Below are 21,401 nucleotides of genomic sequence, written 5' to 3'. Positions count from 1 at the left end.
AGGACAACAGATTTCCTTCCCTAAAGGACATTAGTGAGTCAGATGGGTTTTACAACAATTAACAATGGTTTCATGGTCACCTTTACTGAGACTAGCTTCTCAATTGCATATTATTTACTGAATTTAAATTCCATCAGCTGACATGGTGGAATACTTGTTCCCAGAACATTAACCTGGGTCTCTGGGTTCCTAATCTGGTGACATTACCACTATGCCAACATCTCCCCGACAAGTGTAAGGTCAAGTGATGGTACCTCCTCTTCGCTCTTGTGAGGTTGCTCTGCCTCATGACTCTTTGGACGCTGAGCATCCATCAGTTCTTCACTACCTGAAAGCACAAAAACATAAGGGGAGGTTAGGGGAGTCTGGAGGAAAGCAGGAGATTCACAGTCACACCATGTGCACTTTCCATTTCATGACACCTTTCAGGATGAGGGTGAGGAGTGAGTGGAGATGGTACATAAAGCAGCTCAGCTGTGGCATCGGTTCCAAGGATTGACTGGACCATCTTCTAGAGGGTGTTGGAGAGGGTACAGGCCTGCTTGTCCTCTTCCGATCCTCTGACTTCCCTGCCTGCTGAGTGCCATCTTTTCCTGCAAGAAAATGGGTAGAATGTCAGTGACTGTGTGCCAGTGGGGTTGGCAGATGTCCCTAGCATAGCTGAAGGCTTGCAGAGGAGTGTGTATGGCTGGCATGATTGAAAAGAATGTGTGGTTGAGGTGTAGTATAAGGATGTTGAGTGAGTCCTGAGTGGCATGGGGAGCTGATGGGTGAGCAATGGGGGTGTGGTGCATTGAATAGTATGAGAGCTGTGAGATTTGATTTGCAAATGTATTCACTTAACTTGACCACTCGAGTGGAGGTCATTAAACTTTTTTTTCACTGCTGCCATATGAACATATGAATGAACATACATCCAAACAAGGAACAGGAGTAGGCCATTCGGCTTCTCAAGCCTGCTCTGCCATTTAATAAGATTGTGGCTGATCTGAAAGTAACCTCAAATCTGCAACCCACCTACCCCCGATAACCTATCACCCCCATGCTTACCAAGAGTCTATCCACCTCTGCTTTAAAAATATTCAAAGGCTCTGCTTCCACTGCCTTTTCAGGAAGAGTTCCAAAGACACTCAACTTTCTGCGTGAAAAAAATTCTCCTCATCTCTGTTTTAATTGGGTGATCCCTTATTTTTAAACAGTGACCCCTCGTTTTATATTCTCCCACAAGAGGAAACATCTTCTCCGCCTCCGCCCTGCCAAGACCCCTCAGGATCTCATGTTTCATTCAAATCACCTTTTACTCTTCTAAATTCCAGTGGATACTAGAATGGCCTGTCCAACCTTTCCAGATAAGATAACCTGCCCATTCGAGGTATTAGTCTGGTAAACCTTCTCTGAACTGCTTCCAACACAGTTACATCCTTCCTTAAATAAGGTGACCAATACTGTAAACAGTATTCCAGATGTGGTCTCACTAATGCTTTGTAAAACTGAAGCATAACCTCCCTATTTTTGTATTCCCCTCGCAATAAATTATAACATTCTATTAGCTTGCCTAATTACTTGCTGTACCTGCATACTATCCTTTTGCGATTCACGTACTAAGTCACCCAGAACCCTCTGCATCTCAGAGTTCCGAAATCTCTCACCATTTAGATAATATGCTTCTCTTTTATTCTTCCTGCCAAAATAGACAATTTCACATTTTTCCACATTTTACTCCATTTGCCAGACCTTTGCCCATTCATTTATCTTTTTGTAGCCTCCTTATGTCCTCTTCACAACTTAGTTTCCTACCTATTTTTGTGTCATCAGCAAATTTAGCAACAACACATCCATTCCTCCATCCAAGTCATTTATATAAATCGCAAACTGTTGAGTTCCCAATACTGATCCCTCTGGCACACCAGAAGGTTACATCTTCCCAACCTGAAAAAGACCCATTTATGCCAACTCTGTTTTCTGTTAGCCAGCCAATCTTTTATCCATGCCAATATAGTACCCCCTATACCACGAGCTGTTATTTTCCACAATAAGCATTGACGTGGCACTTTATCAAATGCCTTTTGAAAATCCAAGTATAATACATCCGCCAGTTGCCTTTCATCTGCAGCACATGTTACTCAAAGAACTCCAATAAGTTGGTCAAACATGATTTCCCTTTCACAAAATCATATTGACTCTGCTTGATTACCTTGAACTTATCCAAGTGCCCTGCTACTGCTTCCTTAATAATAGCTTCTAACATTTTCCCTATGACAGATGTTAAGCTAACTGGTCTGTAGTTTCCCACTTTGTGTCCCCCTTTCTTTTTGAATAATGGAGTTATGTTTGCTAACTTCCAATCTAATGGGACCTTCCTCAAATCTAGGGAGTTTCGGAAAATTAAAACCAATGCAACAACTAATTCACTAGCCACTTCTTTTAAGACCTAGGATGAAGTCCATTAGGATCTGGGCACTTGTCAGCCCACAGAATCACAGTGCAGAAGAGGCCCTTCGGCCCATCAAATTTGTACCGACAAGTGAGAAACACCTGACTTACCTACCTAATCCCATTTACCAGCACTTGGCCCATAGCCTTGAATGTTATGACATGCCAAGTGCTCATCCAGGTATTTCTTAAAGGATGTGGCAGTTTTTCCTCACATCCCCCCTAAATCTCCTGCCCCTCACCTTGAACTTATGCCTCCTCGTGACTGACCCTTCAACTAAGAGGAACAGCTGCTCCCTATCCACCCTGTCCATGTCCCTCATAAACTTGTACACCTCATCAGGTCACCCCTCAGTCTTCTCTGCTCCAAAAAAAACAACCCAAGTCTAACCAACCTCTCTTCATAACTTAAATATTTTATCCCAGGCAACATCCTGGTGAATCTCCTCTGCACCCCCTCCAGTGCAATCACATACTTCCTATAATGTGGCGACCAGAACTGCACACAGTATTCCAGCTGTGGCCTCACCAAGGTTCTATACAACTCCAACATGACCTCCCTACTTTTGTAATCTATGCCTCGATTGATAAAGGCAAGTTTCCCATATGCCTTTTTCACTACCCCCACTAACATGCCCCTCCGCCTTCAGAGATCTATGGAAACACACGCCAAGGTCCCTTTGTTCTTCAGAGCTTCCTAGTGTCATGCTGTTCATTGAATACTTCCTTGTCAAATTACTCCTTCCAAAGTATATCACCTCATACTTTTCAGGGATAAATTCCACCTCCACTCATCTGCCCATTTGACCATCCCATCTATATCTTCCTGTAACCCAAGACACTCAACTTCACTGTTAACCACCTGGCTAATCTTTGTGTCATCCACAAACTTATTAATCCTACCCCCCACATAGTCATCTATGTTGTTTATATAAATGCTCCAACAATTTACTCAGAACCACTTCTCTGGTGATTGTAATTTTCCTGAGTTCCTCCCTTGCTTCCATTTCTTGATTTATAGCTGCTTCTTGTATCCTCTATAGTGAAGACTGATGCAAAATACCTGTTCAATTAATCTGCCACTTCCTTGTTCCCCATTATAAATTCTCCAGATTCACTTTCTATAAGACCAACGCTCACTTTGTTCACTCATTTCTTTTTTTAAATATTTATAGAAACTCTTACTGTCAGTTTTTATATTTCTGGCTAGCTTTCTCTTGTACTCTAAATTTCCCCTCCTTATTAATCTTTTAGTCATCCTTTATTGTTCCTTACATTCTGTCCAACCTTCTGACCTTCCATCTATCTTTGCACAATTATACACTTTTTCTTTAAGTTTGGTATTATCCTTAACCTAGTTAACCACAGGTAGTGTGTCTGTTCCTTGGACTTTTTCTTACTTGTTGGAATGCATCTCTTCTGTGTATTCTGAAATATCCCCTTAAATGTTTGTCATTGTATCTCTACTGATCTACCCATTAACCTAATTTGCCAATTCACTTTAGCCAGCTCTGCTCTCATAATTGCCCTTATTTAAGTGTAAAAACATAGTCCCGGGCCGACTCCTCTCTCTCTCAAACTGAATGTAAAATTCAATCATTTTATGGTTGCTGCTACCTAGGGACACCTTCACAATGAGGTTATTAGTTAATCCCATCTGGTTGTACAATATCAAGTTTAGTATAGCCTGCTCTCTGGTTGGCTCCAGAACATGCTGTTCTGAGAAACTATCCTGGAAACATTCTATGAGCTCCTCATCTAGGCTACCTTTGCCCATCTGACTTTACCAGTGTATATGTAGATTAAAATCTCCCATGATTATTGCCGTACCTTTCTGACAAGCTCCCATTATTTCTTCCTTTAAGCTCCATCCTCCCATGTGATTACTATTAGGGGGCCTGTACCCGACTCCCACAGTGACTTCTTGCCTTTACCATTTCTCATTTCCACCCAAACTGTTTCCCAAGCTTATGTCATCCCTCTCTACTGTGCTAATAGCATCATTAACTAACAAAGCCACCCTCCATCTTTTCCTGGCTTCCTGTCCTTCCGAAATATCCTATACCCTTTAATATTCAAGTCCCAATCCATGTCCTCCTGCAGTCATATCTCTGTAATGGCTATCAAATCGTACTTATTTATTTCAATGTGCACTCTCAGTTCATCTGTTTTGTTTTGAATGCTTCATGCATTCAGATACAGAGCCTTTAATTTTATCCTCATTCTTTTTATAACTTCTAGTCTCATCTGTTGATTTACTGTTAGATATGTATTCTCTGTCCCTTCCTGTCACAGTCTGTTTTTCACTTCCTGTAATAATACCTTTCTCTTTTGTCCTGTCTCTACTCTTTGATTTACCACATCTTCCCAAATGTATACTCTTGTCCCCACTACTTAGTTTAAAACCCTCTCTACTTCCCTAGTTATATGGTTCGCAAGAACACTGGTCCCAGTACGGTTCAGGCGTTGACCATCTGAACGGTACAGATCCTACTTTCCCCTACTGCCACTACATTCCTTGAAACTCCCCCTGCTTGAATGGCTTTTTGTACCATGGTGCCATGGCCAGTTAGCTCATCCACCCTGCTTCCACTCTCATCCAAACAAGCTGAAAAAAACCTCAAACTTATTGGACAACTACAAGGGCTGAAGCTCCTACATTCCTGCATTCTGGGTCCCCTTACTTGCCTCACTTGTGGTCACACCCTCCTGTTCTAAACACTGACCAAATCAGGAGACTCTGTCCTAAGGGGTGTGACTGCCTCCTAGAATAAAGTGTCCAGGTAACTCTTCCCCTCTCTGACATGTCGCAGTGTCTGCAGCTCAGCTTCCAGCTCAATAACTCGGAGTTGAAGTTCCTGCAATTGCAAACACTTACTACAGATGTGTTTGCCCTGGATTACACTGGTCTCCAGAAGCTCCCACATCTTGCAATTGCAGCACATCACCTGCCTTGCTATCTCCAATATGTTATTTAATAATTGCTAATTAATTATAATTAATAAAGCCTACACCACCCAATAGGTTTCACACTGCCAGTAAACTGTACAATATTGATAAAAACAATAGTGCTTACAATACTGATAAAGCTAATTATATCAGTTACTGGTTTACCTGCTCTTTCTGCTGCACCGAAGTGGAAATTAAATACTAGAGGCTGAAAAAGAGAAGAAAAACAGCCCCTCTTCCCCACCCTTCACCAAACTTCCCACTTGGCACACTTTACTCCTTGCAGTAAACCTTACCTAAAGCACCCCTTACCCTCATGCACTGAATTCCCACTTTGAACCAATTTCTCAAATATACTCACTCGGTCTCTGTCTCATTCAGGCCTTGTTGTTCCCCCCCATCCCACTCTGGGCAGTAACCACCCTTGCCACCTGCTCCCATTCCCTGCTGAGACTCTACCTTGAAGGCTTCCTGCCCCCTGGTGGAAATGTGGCATTTCCCCTGGCTTCCACACGTCTCAGCAGTGCCTCCAGAGCGGCATCGCTGAAATGGGGAGCCCTTTCCCTGGCACGCTGTGACCTTGATGCTGACTGTTCCAAAGTGATTATCCCACAGTCATCACTGTATTAGTTAAACTTCCTTTTCACAGGGGCTTAAAAAGGTAAGGCTGTCTGGAACACGTTGTTTGTTCATGAGTCAGCCCCCTGTGGTGCCAGAGCCTGCCAGCAGCCCTACAGAGACCAATGCAGTATGGGAGCCACTCGGGCCCATGTTACAATCAAGGGAATGAAGTAGATGCATCAATTTTATGTGCTTCCCACCTCATTTGGAACTGTATTGGGCACTTTGTGAATTGTGATCCCTGCACCCTAAAACTGGGGCACACTAATTTCTAACCCAGTCTGCGGTACCCATTGTATGCAAAAAAAAACTATGTATGCAGCATCTCATCTTTAACTAAAAACTCCAGATTACATATTGCATCCTGTTTAACCAAGCCAACCCTCTGGGGATTAGCAAGGAAACATATTAGCATTATAATGTGCTATGTGCTCTTAATAGACTATTATGCAGCAAAAACAAGGTTCATGGTTGTAAAGCACTTCTTGAGCACTGCACTACACTGCTCCAACTTTCACACAACAATTTCAAAGCTTTTTGGGCAAAGTGCAATAAGTTAGGGCTAACCCAAATTGACAACATTATTGTTTAGCAATGTTAGGATATTACAGGCATATGTTTATTGCCAGCAACATTTTTCAGACTATTGTGTCAGTTGTTCCTGAACACGGGATAAAATAACTCAGTGAGGAAAATGTGGACAAAGAAACTATCTTATGCCATATAGCTATGATAACAGGGCAGTGTTCTCACTGAGGTCAAATGATATAGTAAACAATGAAATTTTGAACTATCACTTGACCACTAAATGATTATTACAGCCTTGAGGTTACTCCCATGATATTAATATTGCTTTCTAAAAGTAGCAAATCTTGTGGTCAGTCATTGTGAGTTGGATGTTGTGCTATTGTGAAAGGAGGGCATGCTCACGTATATCACTATTGAGAGAACTTGGATTGAGATTTGTGAAAAATGGTGATCTAAATGTGGTTCTTGCAAAGGAATATAAGCTAATAACTTATATAAATTAGTGTGGCCTATTGTGATCTGCTGGCACCATATATGTTGAAGGCCTCGATGTAGACTTCTAGACATGTGTCTCTATGCTACCTATGCTAAGTAAGATATTGAGACTGATGAGGGTTCTGGTCAAACACAATTATATGAAGTTTATTACTAGCAACAATTATATACAGATCTGCATAGCCCTTGATCTAGCCTGGGTCCTAACAGTCACACAGGCTGAGTACTTGACTATATGCCTGACTCATAAGGTATACATAAAGTATTACTGATACAGAGTCACAGACAGTAGTGAACATCTGCAGCAGAGATCACAGGCAATAGTGAATAGTCTAACATGGAGGCTGTACCTTTTATCCTGCAACCTTATACACAGTGATGTCATAATGATGTCACTATGCAGCTTCTTAAGGGTACAGGTCATTATCTGCACTGGCGTACATACAATATCACAACAGGGCACAATTTTGCCATTAAGTTAGTAGAGAGGAGCAGGGAAGGGGAGCCATAATTTTAAATAGAATCCAGAGCGGCCATACATTTTGTCCTCCACAAATCCCAACAAGCTGCTTTCAAAGATGCATGGTGCTACTTCTACCCACCCCTGTTACACAGTTAGGGGGTGTTTTCTGATCAATTTTTGTGCTTCTCCTCAAATTCTGCCTGAAGCAGGCTTAGGTACTAAAGTGGGTCTTTAATATGGCTTATAGAAAATAACCATAAATTCAACCCAGAACGACCAATTGTCACTGGAACAGAGGGCAAACTATATTCATGAATAAATTAATAAAAAATTTTGCTTGTTTATCTTTAGCCCAGTCTAGGCTTTGGATTCCTCCTCTTGGAATGGTAGTCCACCACTGTGAGTGCTGGATCATCCTCAGGTCAGGTGCCTGCCTCCTTTGTTGTGTCATATAGATGTGGGGCCAGTCCTCAGTAATCAATAACGATCCAAAATGTTGGATGGTTGTTCTTATTATCGCACTAGAGTGTCAAAAGATTTAAGTTCTATAATTTGTGGATGGCAAATAAATAAATTCCATTCACATATGAAAGATATTTTTGTAACTGTGATCATTAAGGTTACCTCAGAGAGTTCAGAAGTGCAGCCTTTACATTGATTTAAAATTTTATACGAAAAATAAAACAAATTGGGAGTACCTTAAAAATATTCAAATAATGGCATCTCTAGTCTCTGTCAACGCTGGTTGGGGGAGGGGCCTTGCATTTTGTAAATGACAACATGATGTGAATCATAAAAAAAAATCCCTCCACTATCTCTAAAACATGGCTATGTTTCTTTGACACAGAAGGAACAGCCTTAGTTGAGCTGGATTTGTTTTTGATTTCAGTGCTTACACATTGATGTACACTGAGAGTTACATCCTGCTTCTTTTGAACTCAGTAATTGGCCTAGGAAACCTAAACCTCAGGCTTCTGAGAGAAACAGACACTGGCCTCGGATTTAAAATATTTTTAGGGATGTTTCAAATCCACAGAGGGAACTTACAGACATGTTTAATCAATTTTTCATAAATGCTGTATCTTTATTTTTTTCCATTATACTACGAACCATATCTCAGTAATGCTTACAGTCTAAAATATTTAGAGATTTTGTTCCTCATCTTTCCTTTATTGGTAGATTTTGCTGACTGCTTATGCTTGCTTTGCTGTTTTCATGTGTTATTGGTAGCTCTTCACTTGGTAGCTTATCAGCCCACTTTCCTCAGGTTTAATTTGTAGATATTCTGGCTGTAAAATTCAGCAGTGTGATATTACCTCCGTTTCCCAGGAAGCACGATGGTGCAACCCCTACTGGTGCCGGAAGATGTTAATTTGGCGCTATACTGACGTCACACGGCCCAACCGGCTGATATGCTGCCAGGATTACGAATTTGGACAACAGTTGTACAGGCACCATCTGTGTTGTTTACTCAAGAATAAAACAAACATGATGCAACATGGGCTTGACAGAAGTGTTATTTAAAAATCCAGGCACCCTGATTGCTGTAAGGTAATTGGCAATAGAGAACGTTCCGTAAAAAGTGTCTGAAAGTATTCAGAGTGTTTTTGGAGTTATTGTGATGAGTTCCTAAATTGGCCAAAGAGTTTAGCTGCATCCTCACAGGAAGGGCAGAGGAGGTTGGTGATCTGTCCACACAAAGGCTGCAACAGGCACGGGACAGCAGTGAATGCCTCCGGGTCCACAGTTTGACTGGTATATGGAGCAGAAGCAATGGAGGGTGTAAGCTCTGTGCAACATCCTCTGCCAAGTTGGAGCCAGACACCTCCAAGCTCCTTGACAGTGACAGACAGCTGTCTGGCAGGTCAGCCAATGCACCCAGCATCTTGATATGCTTGTGCATCAGCGAATCTCCTGTATGCTACCTCATTGAGGTCCCCATCTAAGTTCTCTGCAGCAGCAACACATCTGCCACCTTGCCGCCACCGCCACCCCCGCCCCCCCCCCACCCCACCCCACCCTCAATGAACTGACAGTGCAGTTTGGGTATCTTAGCTGGTGGCCGTGAGTGTCAGATAAGTGACTGGGCCTCTTCTGTGTTGTTGCTCTCTTCTTCGCCTGGGGTAGACAGAATTTCTTTGGTGTCTGAGAGCAGGAACTCATAAGGGGAAGGTTGGTGTGAGGGAAGATGGATGGGATGCGATTGGAAGTAAGATATCTATGGTCACACCATCTGCATCTTGCTCTTCAAGCCAGGTGGCAGGATGAGACTGAGCTGGGAGCTGAGAAGGGACATAAGGTAGGAATATATCTTCATCCTCAATGTTTGATGCTACCAGCCCCTTCACAACTGGCACTATAATGAGGAGCACAATCTCTTCCAGAGAGTTTGGGAGAAACAAGCATCCTTATAACACACAACCCCTCCCTCCCTCCCCAGCCCCAGCTCTGCTCTGCTCCCTTCTATTGTGTGCCACCTTGCTCAGCAAGAAGGAAGAATGTCAGTAGTCATGTAGAACTGTGTTTTGGTGATGTTCCTGCCACAGCTGAATAGCTGGAGGTATGTGGAGACAGTGAGAGGCTGCATTGTTGACATATGTGTGAGGGTGAGGTGGGGATCGTATGTTAGCCTGATTCCGAGGCAACGTTGCTAGGTGTGATGGGATTAAGTGCATTGAGCAGCAAGACAGACTGGCATTATGGGTTTATGAGATGTGATGTAAAAATGCACTCACTCACCTATAGAACTCTAGGCTAAAAAAAGGTGCCTCTAGAGAATGTGGATATATAGACTGGAATCTTTCAAAATTCTCTAGATTCTGGAACAGTGACAATGGATTGGCAGATAGTAAATATGGCTGGGTGGAAGATGTGAAGGTGTCTTCACTGATGTTGACCACCCATATAAAGTCATTAAATATCTTGTGGCTCTGCTGCCAGATCCTCGAATCCAGACTCCAGAAGCTGGCCTTCCTAGCCACCTGCTCCCACTCCCTACAAAGGGTGATCCTTGAGGGTCTCCCGGTTACCCAGGCCCATTGTGTCTTCCTGCAATCCAACTGCCCTACTAATGCCTTCAACACCCGCATCCTTCACGATGGTTCCCTCCATCTTCCACTGGTGCAAGAATTTACATCAGAGCAGTTTTTTTTTGCAATTTTCATTTAAGAGATGGTCTTTTTAAGAAGGGAAGGCTGGTTGGGACTGCTGGGACAATGCTGCTGGGACCTTCTGCTTGCATGCAGAGATCACCGGCAGTCTTTAGGGACAGAAAGTAGCATCTGGGGTACCAACTAGTGCAACACTCATTCAGATTAGGCAAATGCACAAACTATCTGCGACCTAAACTGGGCTTGGGTAGATCACAAATTGTTATCCCTGCACCCAAAATAGGGCTAATTTATAGCTCCCAGCCTGTTACGAAAATAACAAATTACAATTTAAGAGTATGCGTTTTGAGTCAATGAGGTGCAATTGTGCTGAATAGGTTTGCATTTCAGAGAATCAAAAAAAAAAAAACAGCACAATAGGAGTTCATTCAACCCATTGTGCTTTTGCAAAGCAGCAGCCAAAGTGCGGTGCCCAAAATACAATGGAGAAAATGTGTGTTTGCCTAGCATGCATAGAAAAATAGGCCTATCTACCATATGTTGCTCACGGTGATTCAGGGCTTGCATGGCTTGCAAAGGGTGCGGAAGTGAAAGCATTTGACAAGGCGTTTGTAAGACTTTTACCAAAGCTCCAGAAAGCCGGAGTTATTTGATTGAAATAGTTTTACACAGTTGCAAGAAATCAAAACGATTTTTTAAAATCCTGATATAAACTAAAAGAGATATTTTCCCTTTTCCTTTCTTAAGGAGCAAATAAATATACGGAGCTCAAAATGAGATCATGCGCAAAAACAGGTGAGCAGGGATTGTGGTGCACAGTGTGGGTGGAATCTTTCTGATCCCATGAAGGTGGGTTTGAAGGTAGGGCTAGGAGCAAAATCAGACATGCAAATGTCAGTGGCCTGATGCGTTCGCACCACCCAGCAATCTTGCCGTTGGTGGGTCAATATCGGCAGTGGATACCTACCTGGCCGCAACAAGTGGCCAACAATGAGTAAATGAGGGGATGAATGAGGGAAACGGGGAGGACTCTACTGGGAACATCTTGGTGATGAAGTGGACTCAAATTGGGTACAGAGCCCAACAGCTCTCTGGAGGATGCCTTCCAGCAACAAACCGAGGGGAGGGCCATTGGAGCCTAAGGCTTCATGCCCCAGTGACAATGCTATGTTGATGAAAGGCCCCACCCGCAGCAGAAACAAATCTTTGGAGGGGATTCCCCTCCCTTCCAACGACCAACCGGCTTCGGGCCTCATTATTTTTGGAATTGTAATGATGCTTCCGAGAGCCCCTCCAGCTGTAGGCCCTCTGATTGGGCCTGCAGCTTCAGGAACCTGCCTGCCACATATGGAGGCAGCCAATTAGGAGGCCACATCCCAGCAGATCCTACTGGAGAGTGGGATCAGGTTCCGGAAAATGGTCCTAACTCCAGGAAAAAAGTCCTATGATGAGACATACGTGCAAATGTGCAATCGTTGCTGGCAGCTCACTATAATAATTCAGATGTGCAGCCGATGCTAATTGCACTATTTATTAGGTGCATGCCTATATGGGTGGGCGACAAGATCAGGAAACCTGTTGTCTCTAATACCACTTAAAGGCAGCCATTACCTTTTCAAGGGAAGATGCAATTTGCCTGCAGACAACAGAGAAACATCCGAGATTGAAAAGAAATGGCTCCAGGAACGTTTTGGGAGGGCACATAGCTTCTCTCATGCTGTGTTGCAGGCCCTGGTCCAGATAGCGGACAAGATGAGGGAGGTGCTGCTCCCTCCAGGCAACATCTCCACTGCCACTGGAAAGGAATCAAAAAGGAAGTCAATGCCTGGAGCTGAACTTCCTGGATCAGTGCAATGATGATCAAAACTCAATGGGAGGAATTTTACTTTCTGGAGACTAAACGTGGTGGCGGGCCGGTTTCGCAGTGCCTTTCCTGCTGGCTTGGCAGGAAATTGCACCCAATTGTACGCTCGAGAGCTCATTCATTGTGCATCAGTGAATAGCTCTCCGAATCACAAGGTGGGGCAGGCAGTGATCCGTCTGCCCTGTCGTTACCTAAAAGGGGTCGAAAGTCCGGACGCCAGATTTAAATGCCACCCGACCACACACACATTCATTAGGTCAGCTTTGTGTAGGAATCTTCTTGAAATGGCTCCACTGAAGAAAAAAGTTGCTCCCAGGTTCAGCAATGACTCCCATGAGGCCCTCATTCATGGAGTCCACCAGCACTGGGGTATCCTCCACCTAAGGGACATCTCCAAGAGGCCCACCAGCCTCACCTTGCCAGCCTGGGAGGTGGTTGCAAGGGAGCTCAGCTCATTGGGCACCCCCTCGAGAAATGCTATCCAGTGCAGGATGAGAATGAATGATCTCATCCGCTCTGCCAAGGGAAGTGATTCTTCAGCTCACTCCAATCTCTCACTCTCATCATGGCATCATGCACTCAAAGGGTTACACTGCACAGGAATCACACACAACATTAGCGGGGGACACATCAGAGCTGATCATTTCACGGACACTTTAACATCACCAGCATCTCATCTATCATGTTGCACAAATTCTATCCTCAGCCTTTACTGGGGAGAGTTCAGCACACACAGCAGGCATGCATGTTCCCAACCTCTGCTCCATCTCTTCTCATCACCTTCCATTCCATTTATCTTTATGCAGGCCAAGGTCACCCACAACTGGAGGGTGATATCCCAGACGAGGAGGAGGAATGGCAATCGTACAGGAGCTGACCCACTTGGAGGAGGATGCCACTGAGCTGGCAGGCAAAGACAAAGATTACTCCTGTGGGGAAGGCGAGATCGGCCTTCTCCCAGCAAGCCAGTACAGAGGGGCCCTCCATGAGTTGATTACATCCTGATAATCACGGTGAGTGGCAGGCAATGTTGTATTCTGCCTGTTAATGATCTAAGTCTATCTTCAAAGGCACCAGCAGGCCCGGACAGATCACCAGAGCTACGATAAGCCCCAGGCCACCTCGGAGGAGGATGCATCAGAGGAAGGCCTGGCATTGCATTCACCTGCACCTTCCAGCAGCACAGAGACACACACCCTGATGGTTCATGGATCTAGATGAGACTCTGGATCATATCTGGAGAATACCTCACTGACACGTCACCACAGTAGGAGGCAGTGACAACCTAGGTCTCCGACATTCGGAGAACTGCTGGAAAACCGGCACTCGCTGAGTCCGAGCCAGGTGATAGCCTCTGGAAACAGCCATCTCTAACATGCTGGAGATGCAACAGTGGAAAATCAGGCAGAGTTGTGACAGGTAGTCAACAGACTAGAGTGAGGGATGGAGGAGTTAGTCTGTGTTCTATCTGTTGTTGTGACTCTGACAAGTGAGCACCTCAGGTCTCCACGGGAAGGGTGGCTGCTGCCTTGGAGACCTTGGTTCAGCAGATCCTGCCAGGTTTGCACTCGGACCTGTGCTACATTGCTATAGGTATCTGGTGGGATCCATCAGTGGCTAGGTGGGGGTGGGGGGAGTGCGGTCAAGGCACCTTGACCTCCTTTCAGCTGTCCCTTCTAATTAGAGAGTCAGGCAAGGCCATCGGACACTAATAGGGATAATCACCAGCAGCTGGAGGCCCCGGATCCATCCACCCATGTGACTCCAAGAGTGTCCAGCCGATCCCAATCCACTCTGCCTGTGACCCCATCACTTCCAGCTATATAGGCTGAGGAGGGTGCACCTTCCCCAGGTTAAGGGACCCAAAGCAGGCCAGGGCCTTCCAGGTTTCGGGCCTCCAGAGGACACCGGCCAAAGGCAAAGGAAATAGGACGTAGCAGTCAGCAGGCCGCCTCCACCACTGTTGCGGATGTCAGGGATGCACCAAGATGTAGCGGTAGGGTTTGAAAAATTAAGAAACTTTGACATCACTTCTGGGTCACAGTGTTCAATCACTATATATATCATTCTCCTTTGTAAATACATTTGCTGCTCATGAGAATGGTCTTGTCATTTGAAAGCATCATGCACATGCATCTATTTGCTCTCTTATTGAGAGGGTGAGCCATGCTCCTACTCAGTGATTGCCTCCCTTTGTGAGCCTCACGTTCTTGTGATGTGTAGCTGAGTCATAATAGTTACTCGACCTGTTATGTTAGGGAGATATGCCAAACTCTTTACTGGAAGTGTTTTCAAAATGAGTTAGTAATCTCTCCTTCTTATAAGGCAACATGGAGTTAAGCATATTCACTAGTCTTGGAGGGTTAGCTGTAATTGTTTCGTAATATGAGAAGCCTGCCTTTATTGGTAGTGCCAAAGCACAAGACCGGAAGCCATGATGCTCTCTCCAACCATGCGTGCATTTCAGTGTCCACCAGAAGTTTCTCATTAAGGTGGTGATGACTGCATCAAATCCTTTGACGCAGTGTTTGCGCTGTTGTACCAACTTTCACTTCCCAGAGCACACGGATATAGGGTTTGCCCCTGACCTTTCCAAAGGTTAAGGTCTGGTGAATTATGAGGGTTGAAGATGCAAGTCTGAATGCTGGACTTGCTCTCGATGTAACTGGTTGTAAAGGCCCTTCAGTGCACTTTATTACTCCTGGAATCTTGTGGCTATTACTGTGTCACGGGCATGTCTTCTACATCATGCTTCTTTAAGGGCATCCTCATGTGGAAGCTGACCCTCATCTCCCTCTTCATCATCTGAGGTGCTCTTAGCTTCCTCCATGTCTCCCTCTGGCAAGGGGTCCCTGTTTTGAAGTACCAGGTTGTGAAGAGCGCAACAGATCATGATTATGTAGGACACACTCTGTGGAGGGTACTGCAGAGCCCCACCTGAGCGGTCCAAACATCAGAAGCACATCTTTAGGATGCCAATGGTCTGCTCAATGATGGATCGTGTTGAGCTATGCACCACATTGTATCTCTCCTCAGAGGCACTCTGAGGACAACTCATGGGTGTTATGAGCCATCATTTGAGCAGGTACCCCTTATCCGCAAGCAGCCATCCCTGTATCGCTGAGGCCCGTTGAATATTTGAGGCATCTGGGAGTGACTCAGGATGTATGAGTCATGGCTACTCCCAGGGTACCTGGCACACAAGTGCTTGTGATGATTGCACACCAGTTGAACGTTCAGGGAGTGGAACATTAGGGGCTGCTGCCATGGAGCTTTCAAAGCCACATGTGTGCAATTAACTGCATCATGAACACTAGGGAAGCATGAGATAGCTGCAAACCACCAAAATCTAGCAGCCTGGCTAGCTTCATCGAGTGTGAACTTCACAAAATGATGAGCCTTACTGTTGTGGGCATCTTGTCACCTCCTGGATATGTTTGTGCTGAGGATTGAGAGATGTCACATAGATCCCCTGTGGATCCCTGGAACAATCTTCAGGCAAAAAAATTGAGCATGGCGGTGACCTTCATAGGCACTGGCAGGGGATGTCCTCCAAATCCATGGGGCATTACAGCCTCCCGCAGAATGTGGCAGATATGATTCACCACATCTCTTGACATGCAGGCATGTGCAGCATTATCTTTCGCTCATCTCCAGATAGGAAAGTCTCCTTCATAGACCCTTGTTTGTGCGAGTTGCCTCCGTGGGATGGATCTAACCTCCTCATCCTCTGGGTCTTGCTGGGGCTCCCCTGGGACATGGAGCTCAGGCCAGGTCTCCTCTCAAAGCTTTGCTAGGGAGTGCTGGACTCTTCTCCTCCTCAATTGGATCACTGCCATCAAGGCAGCAGCATTGAGCGCAGGCTCCATTATTCAATCCTCCTTCTCCCTGTGGACTGATAGATGCAACAGATTAATGAATGCTGACCAAATAGAGTAGACGTCCTACTCACAAACAGAAAAGCCTGTCACACACTTGGGCTGCTGGCTTTTTGTTGACACAGCCTTGAAGCTGAGGCACAGCCTCAGATCTAGGTGACCAAGATGCCAACCCTGATACTTGACATCACAATCCCATAGAGGTTGGAAGAGGTTTGGATTAAATCATAGATGTGCCACTTACCAAAGGCACTTTGGCTTGTTATCCATGCCAGTTGGAGAACGCACATCAGTTGCTTTCATTGATGATCTGGCAGAAATGCAACAGCTCTGCTTCCTTAATGGTTGCCTGCATTTCTCTTTCTCACATACCTGTCTTTTAATGCTCAAATGGAGCAACTGTATGTGAAGCCAATGACTCCTGTAGTCTCTCGTTAAAGCATACCAAAAGGCAGTGGCTCCAATTGCACCTTCTCAAGCAAGTCTTCCTCTTTTCTCTCAACTATCACTCAATTTTGATGTTGTGACTCTATTCAGTTTGAGGGTGCCCTTTGTCCAGCTGTGGGCTCCTCCCACTTTGCCTCAGGCCCCTCCCATGGATTCTTTTCCTGTTTTGATTTTAAGCTATGCAATAACTTTGGGGTATCAAGATAGCGGTGCTGCAATTTACTTTGAGACCATCTTCAAACCTCTCCTGTCAGTGTGCGGGTCCCTCCAATCTTCCTGGAGCCTCACAATGTGCAGGTAGATCTCCCTCCAGTTATTCTCTAGCTTCCCCCAGTAATTCTGGATCCCATTGTTGTTGTGATGGACATTCCAGCCCCCTCCACTGAACCCATCACTATTGATAGCTCCATGTCCCAAGTGGACCTCACCCTTTTGCATCTCGAGACTGTGCGCATGGTCACGTACAGAGAAGAAACCCCAGGAGACAGTTGAATACCACCCTCCCCTTTTCCCCATTTGTAGGCTGCAGATGCCTCCCCTAACCATGACCATTCCATCTGCAGCCCAGCACTGAGCCAGGCAAGCCCATTGCCACCAACTGTAAGACAATGAACACACCCTGCCTCATCCCAATTGAGCACACAGGCCTTTCCTCTCCCTGAAGAGGTCCGCAAATCTCCAAGGCTGCCTTTAATCTCTCACTCTGACCTCTTGGCCCTAGACCCGAGTCTATGACTGCCTTGCAATGAACTCTCCCGTTCCTTCTTGACATACCACAACACAGTTTCCCTTCCTCCCTGCTCCACGAGTCTGAGCAACCTGTCGCTAATTTGCAAGCCTTTCCCCTCCTCTACCTCCATGAGTCTCTGTGCAACCCATCCCTCTTGTGGCATACTAACACAACCCTCCATCTTCCTATTTCAGAGTCTGCGTCCATCCAATCCTATTCATACAGTTTGATTCCCATCCAGCCCCTTCTGTGTCTGCAATCTAGTCTTTCAGGTCAGGCTCCAGCTTCCCCATCCTCGGTCATCCCTTTGTCTGCCACTGTCCTTCCCCCACCCATGATTCCCCACTGCTCCCATGTCCCTGCCATCCTTCTTCTCCCGGTCACAGTTTCAGACTGCAGCCTTGCTTGAGACCTGCAGCGCACACTGAGTGCTATCACACCATGAGTAGACCAACGCTACACCCCCACCAGTGTGAAGTCACACTGGCATTGTTGAGAAACCGGAGCAGTGCTGTTGTAGGCTTTGAATGTTGCACTCATCCCGAAATCACCAGCAAAGTGAAGGCGGACACCTGCATGTCATGTATATCCAATCGTGATTTAGACTGATTTAATTTCCCACTGGTGTGGCAATAATTGAGGGGAGAAAACAAGATTCTGGCATGCAGTGCTCTTAATGAGCATTCATGACATGGTAACACATGCAAATAGCATTCCCAACATGGATCAGCAGGAAACCCGGTCTGCCGTCAGCTCACCATGAAAGTGGCGAGGAGGAAATTCTGAACTGATTTCCTGCCAGTGGGATTCAAATTTTTGGCCTTTCTCCAAATTTTATGTTCCTATCTGCCGTTGGCAGGACCAGAAAGTCCTACCCAATGACTTCACTCGGGTTGTCAAGGTAAGAATATTGTGTTCTTATTTTGCTCAAACCTCCTGCCTCACTATTCACAAAAGTCTGCTCTCCTACTTCCTCTCATTACAGTCACCGTACCACACTTCACTGCTTTCTCGTTATGATCCCCATACAGACCCAATGCGATTAGCTTTCTAATTACCCGTTGCTTCTTAGCTATTTATCCCCATCGCAATCCCTAGGTCACATATGCATTTCTTACAACCTACTGTCATAATCAGGGTTAATCAATTAACCCTCTTTCAAAATACTCGCCAACCCACTTTGGTCTTAAAAGGATACTGCATAAGAAATAAAATACATGCTTCTCAAAGCACACAGGACATCACTCATTTCCCCCTGATGGCATAACGGTACTGTCGCTGGATTAGTAATCCAGAGACCCAGGGTAATGCGACCTGGGTTCAAAAACTGCCGTGGCAGAAGATGGAATTTGAATTCAATAAAAATCTGGAATTAAAAGTCTAATGATGACCATGAAACCATTGTCAATTGTTGTAAAAGCCCATCTGGCTCACCAGTGTCCTTAGGAATGGAAATCTGCCATCCTTAACTGGTCTGGCCCTACAGGTGACTCCAGACAGCAATGTGGTTGACTCTTAAATGCCCTCTGAAGGGTAATTAGAAATGGGCAATAAATGCTGGCCTAGCCAGTGACACCCACATCCCATGAATGAATGAAGACCTTACTGAAAAAATGATTTTTTCCACAGCCTTTTCAAAAAACACATTTTAACATTATAAACACTTTAACTACCTTACTACAAACTGCACAGATTATATTTTTCCTTTGTCACATTTTACAATTGAATACATTACATCGACAACATCATAAGTCTGAACCCTTAACTAAACCAACTGAATATAACAATTAGGAACTCAACTGCATGAGTTCCTAGAGTTCCAATGCTCTTGCAAACAAAAGTTGATTTTACTACTGGTTGATTCACTTTCTTTCAATCCCAAGAGATCTCATTTTTTGTTCCATATAGTCTCTCCAGTTTTTTTTTCCATGTCCTCAGTTAAAAGGTTGCATTAACTTTGCGTTTGTGCTTTTTAAAAATCTTTCTAGGATCATGTGCAGCCTGGCCCCTGGGATAGCATTTGTGAAGGACCCAAAGTTTTTAAAATTTGGTTTGGTAACTTTGTCATGAACAACATTGCTGACAATCCATCTAGTTTATAGGCACTGGTCGCTATGTATTGGAGCTTAAGAAATTCCTGTTCATACAGCTTCTTCCCCTCCAAATTCAGGAATTTACACTGCTTTTCTTTAAAGTTAGACATCGGACTACCATCAGGGTTTTCTTTGGTACTAGTAGCAGAGCTTTCACCTTTTAAATAATGCTCTGAACCATTCTGCTCAGGTTTCAATTCTTGATCTCCATTTTCTTCCATCTGTAGGTGTTTTAATATCCAAGTCTCTGAAAAATGTATCAGCCAACCAAACATCCAAATTTTGAAGGACAAATGCATTCAGCCAATCCTGTTTAAATGCAGGATCAGTTTTCTGCCAAGTAAGGTCCCCTTTAGCTGCTTTAAGAACTTCATTGGTGTTATTTTGATGTTCAACTATGAGTTTGATAATACTTTCTTTCAGTTCATAAATTCTCCTAATGTCCTTCTGTTTCTCTGTATTCCACTGATCTTGAGCTTTGTTGAATTCCATTCTTGTAAAAGTTGCAATTTCCTCTTTCTAAGTTCTGATTTATGTTCAAGAACATGTATTCATTCCTGCACTCTATAGTGTTAACACTGGACTCAACTTTTCCATCAAAGCATGTCTCATCATTAGCCATGAATACTGTCACTATGGCTTTATCATATTTTGCACATGCATTCTTTGCCTTTTAATTCAGGTTGTTTGACAGCCTCTCCAGCTGTCATTAACTTTTCCTCCTTAGCCTGATGCTCCACTGTCCTATTTAAATGAGCAAGCAGAGTTTCTGACTCTTTCAACATGCCTTTAGTCAGAAAATCAATTTTAACAACAGGTTTACACAAAGTTATTGGTTTTTAGAAGTCACTCAGCTTTCCCTGTAAAATTTTAGTTTCAGCAGCTCAATGAGCTTTCCCAAAATCAATGCAAACAGCGATACCTCAAGCCCAGCCAAGTAATTTCCCAATTAGAAATCTAACCCTTCTATAGGTAAATTAGCAACAACTCCCACAGTAATAAGATTAACACAGTAACACTTTAAATTAATCTTATAGAAAGGAACGGGTAAACAATATTCAACAATGCCCCATGTCAATACTTCTTTAGTTAACAAGCTTTTTGGAGAGAGCTTCATATCATCTGCCATCAGCTCCTGTATCTCTAAAGATAACAATCGACTTGCCTGCTTCACCAGACAAAACTGTGAACACTTCACCCTTAGACAGAAAACTATTTCCTGCTCCCTGATTTACTCCATCAGTAAATACAGGAGAACTTAGCGACTTTTCATAAGCATTACCCATCTCTAAAAGGACATTGTGCAACTGTACTAATAGTAGAAATATGCCTTTCCAGTTCCAACATTCAGCCTTTACATGCCCTTTTTTATAAAATAACTTTGTACCCTCGAATCAAACATCCTCTGGACTTTCTCTTTCACTAAGCTAAGAAATGCCAGTATTTTCACCCTGGCTCTCTTCCTCACTAGAACCAGGTATCTTTTCATGATCAAAGCCCCTCTCTCTCCAGTTTCTCTAAGATTCCAAACTCGGGCCTCTTGTTAATATGTTTGAGAGTCAGTTTGTAATCATCCGCCATTTCTGCAGCCTCCTTTATTTTTCTAACTTCATGTTCTTACAGGTGGGACCTTATTTCTAAAGGGACACTATTTTAAAATCTTCTACCAGAATCACTTCCCTAAGATGCTCAAAGTTTTGTTTAATCTTCATTGGTCTACACCACCTATCAAACACCATTTCTTTCTCTCTAGCAAATTCCACAAAGGTTTGACTGTTTTCTCTTTTCAA

Source organism: Carcharodon carcharias, chromosome 4 (assembly GCF_017639515.1).
Source record: "Carcharodon carcharias isolate sCarCar2 chromosome 4, sCarCar2.pri, whole genome shotgun sequence".
Lineage (NCBI taxonomy): Eukaryota > Metazoa > Chordata > Chondrichthyes > Lamniformes > Lamnidae > Carcharodon > Carcharodon carcharias.
This window is presented reverse-complemented; position numbering follows the sequence as displayed.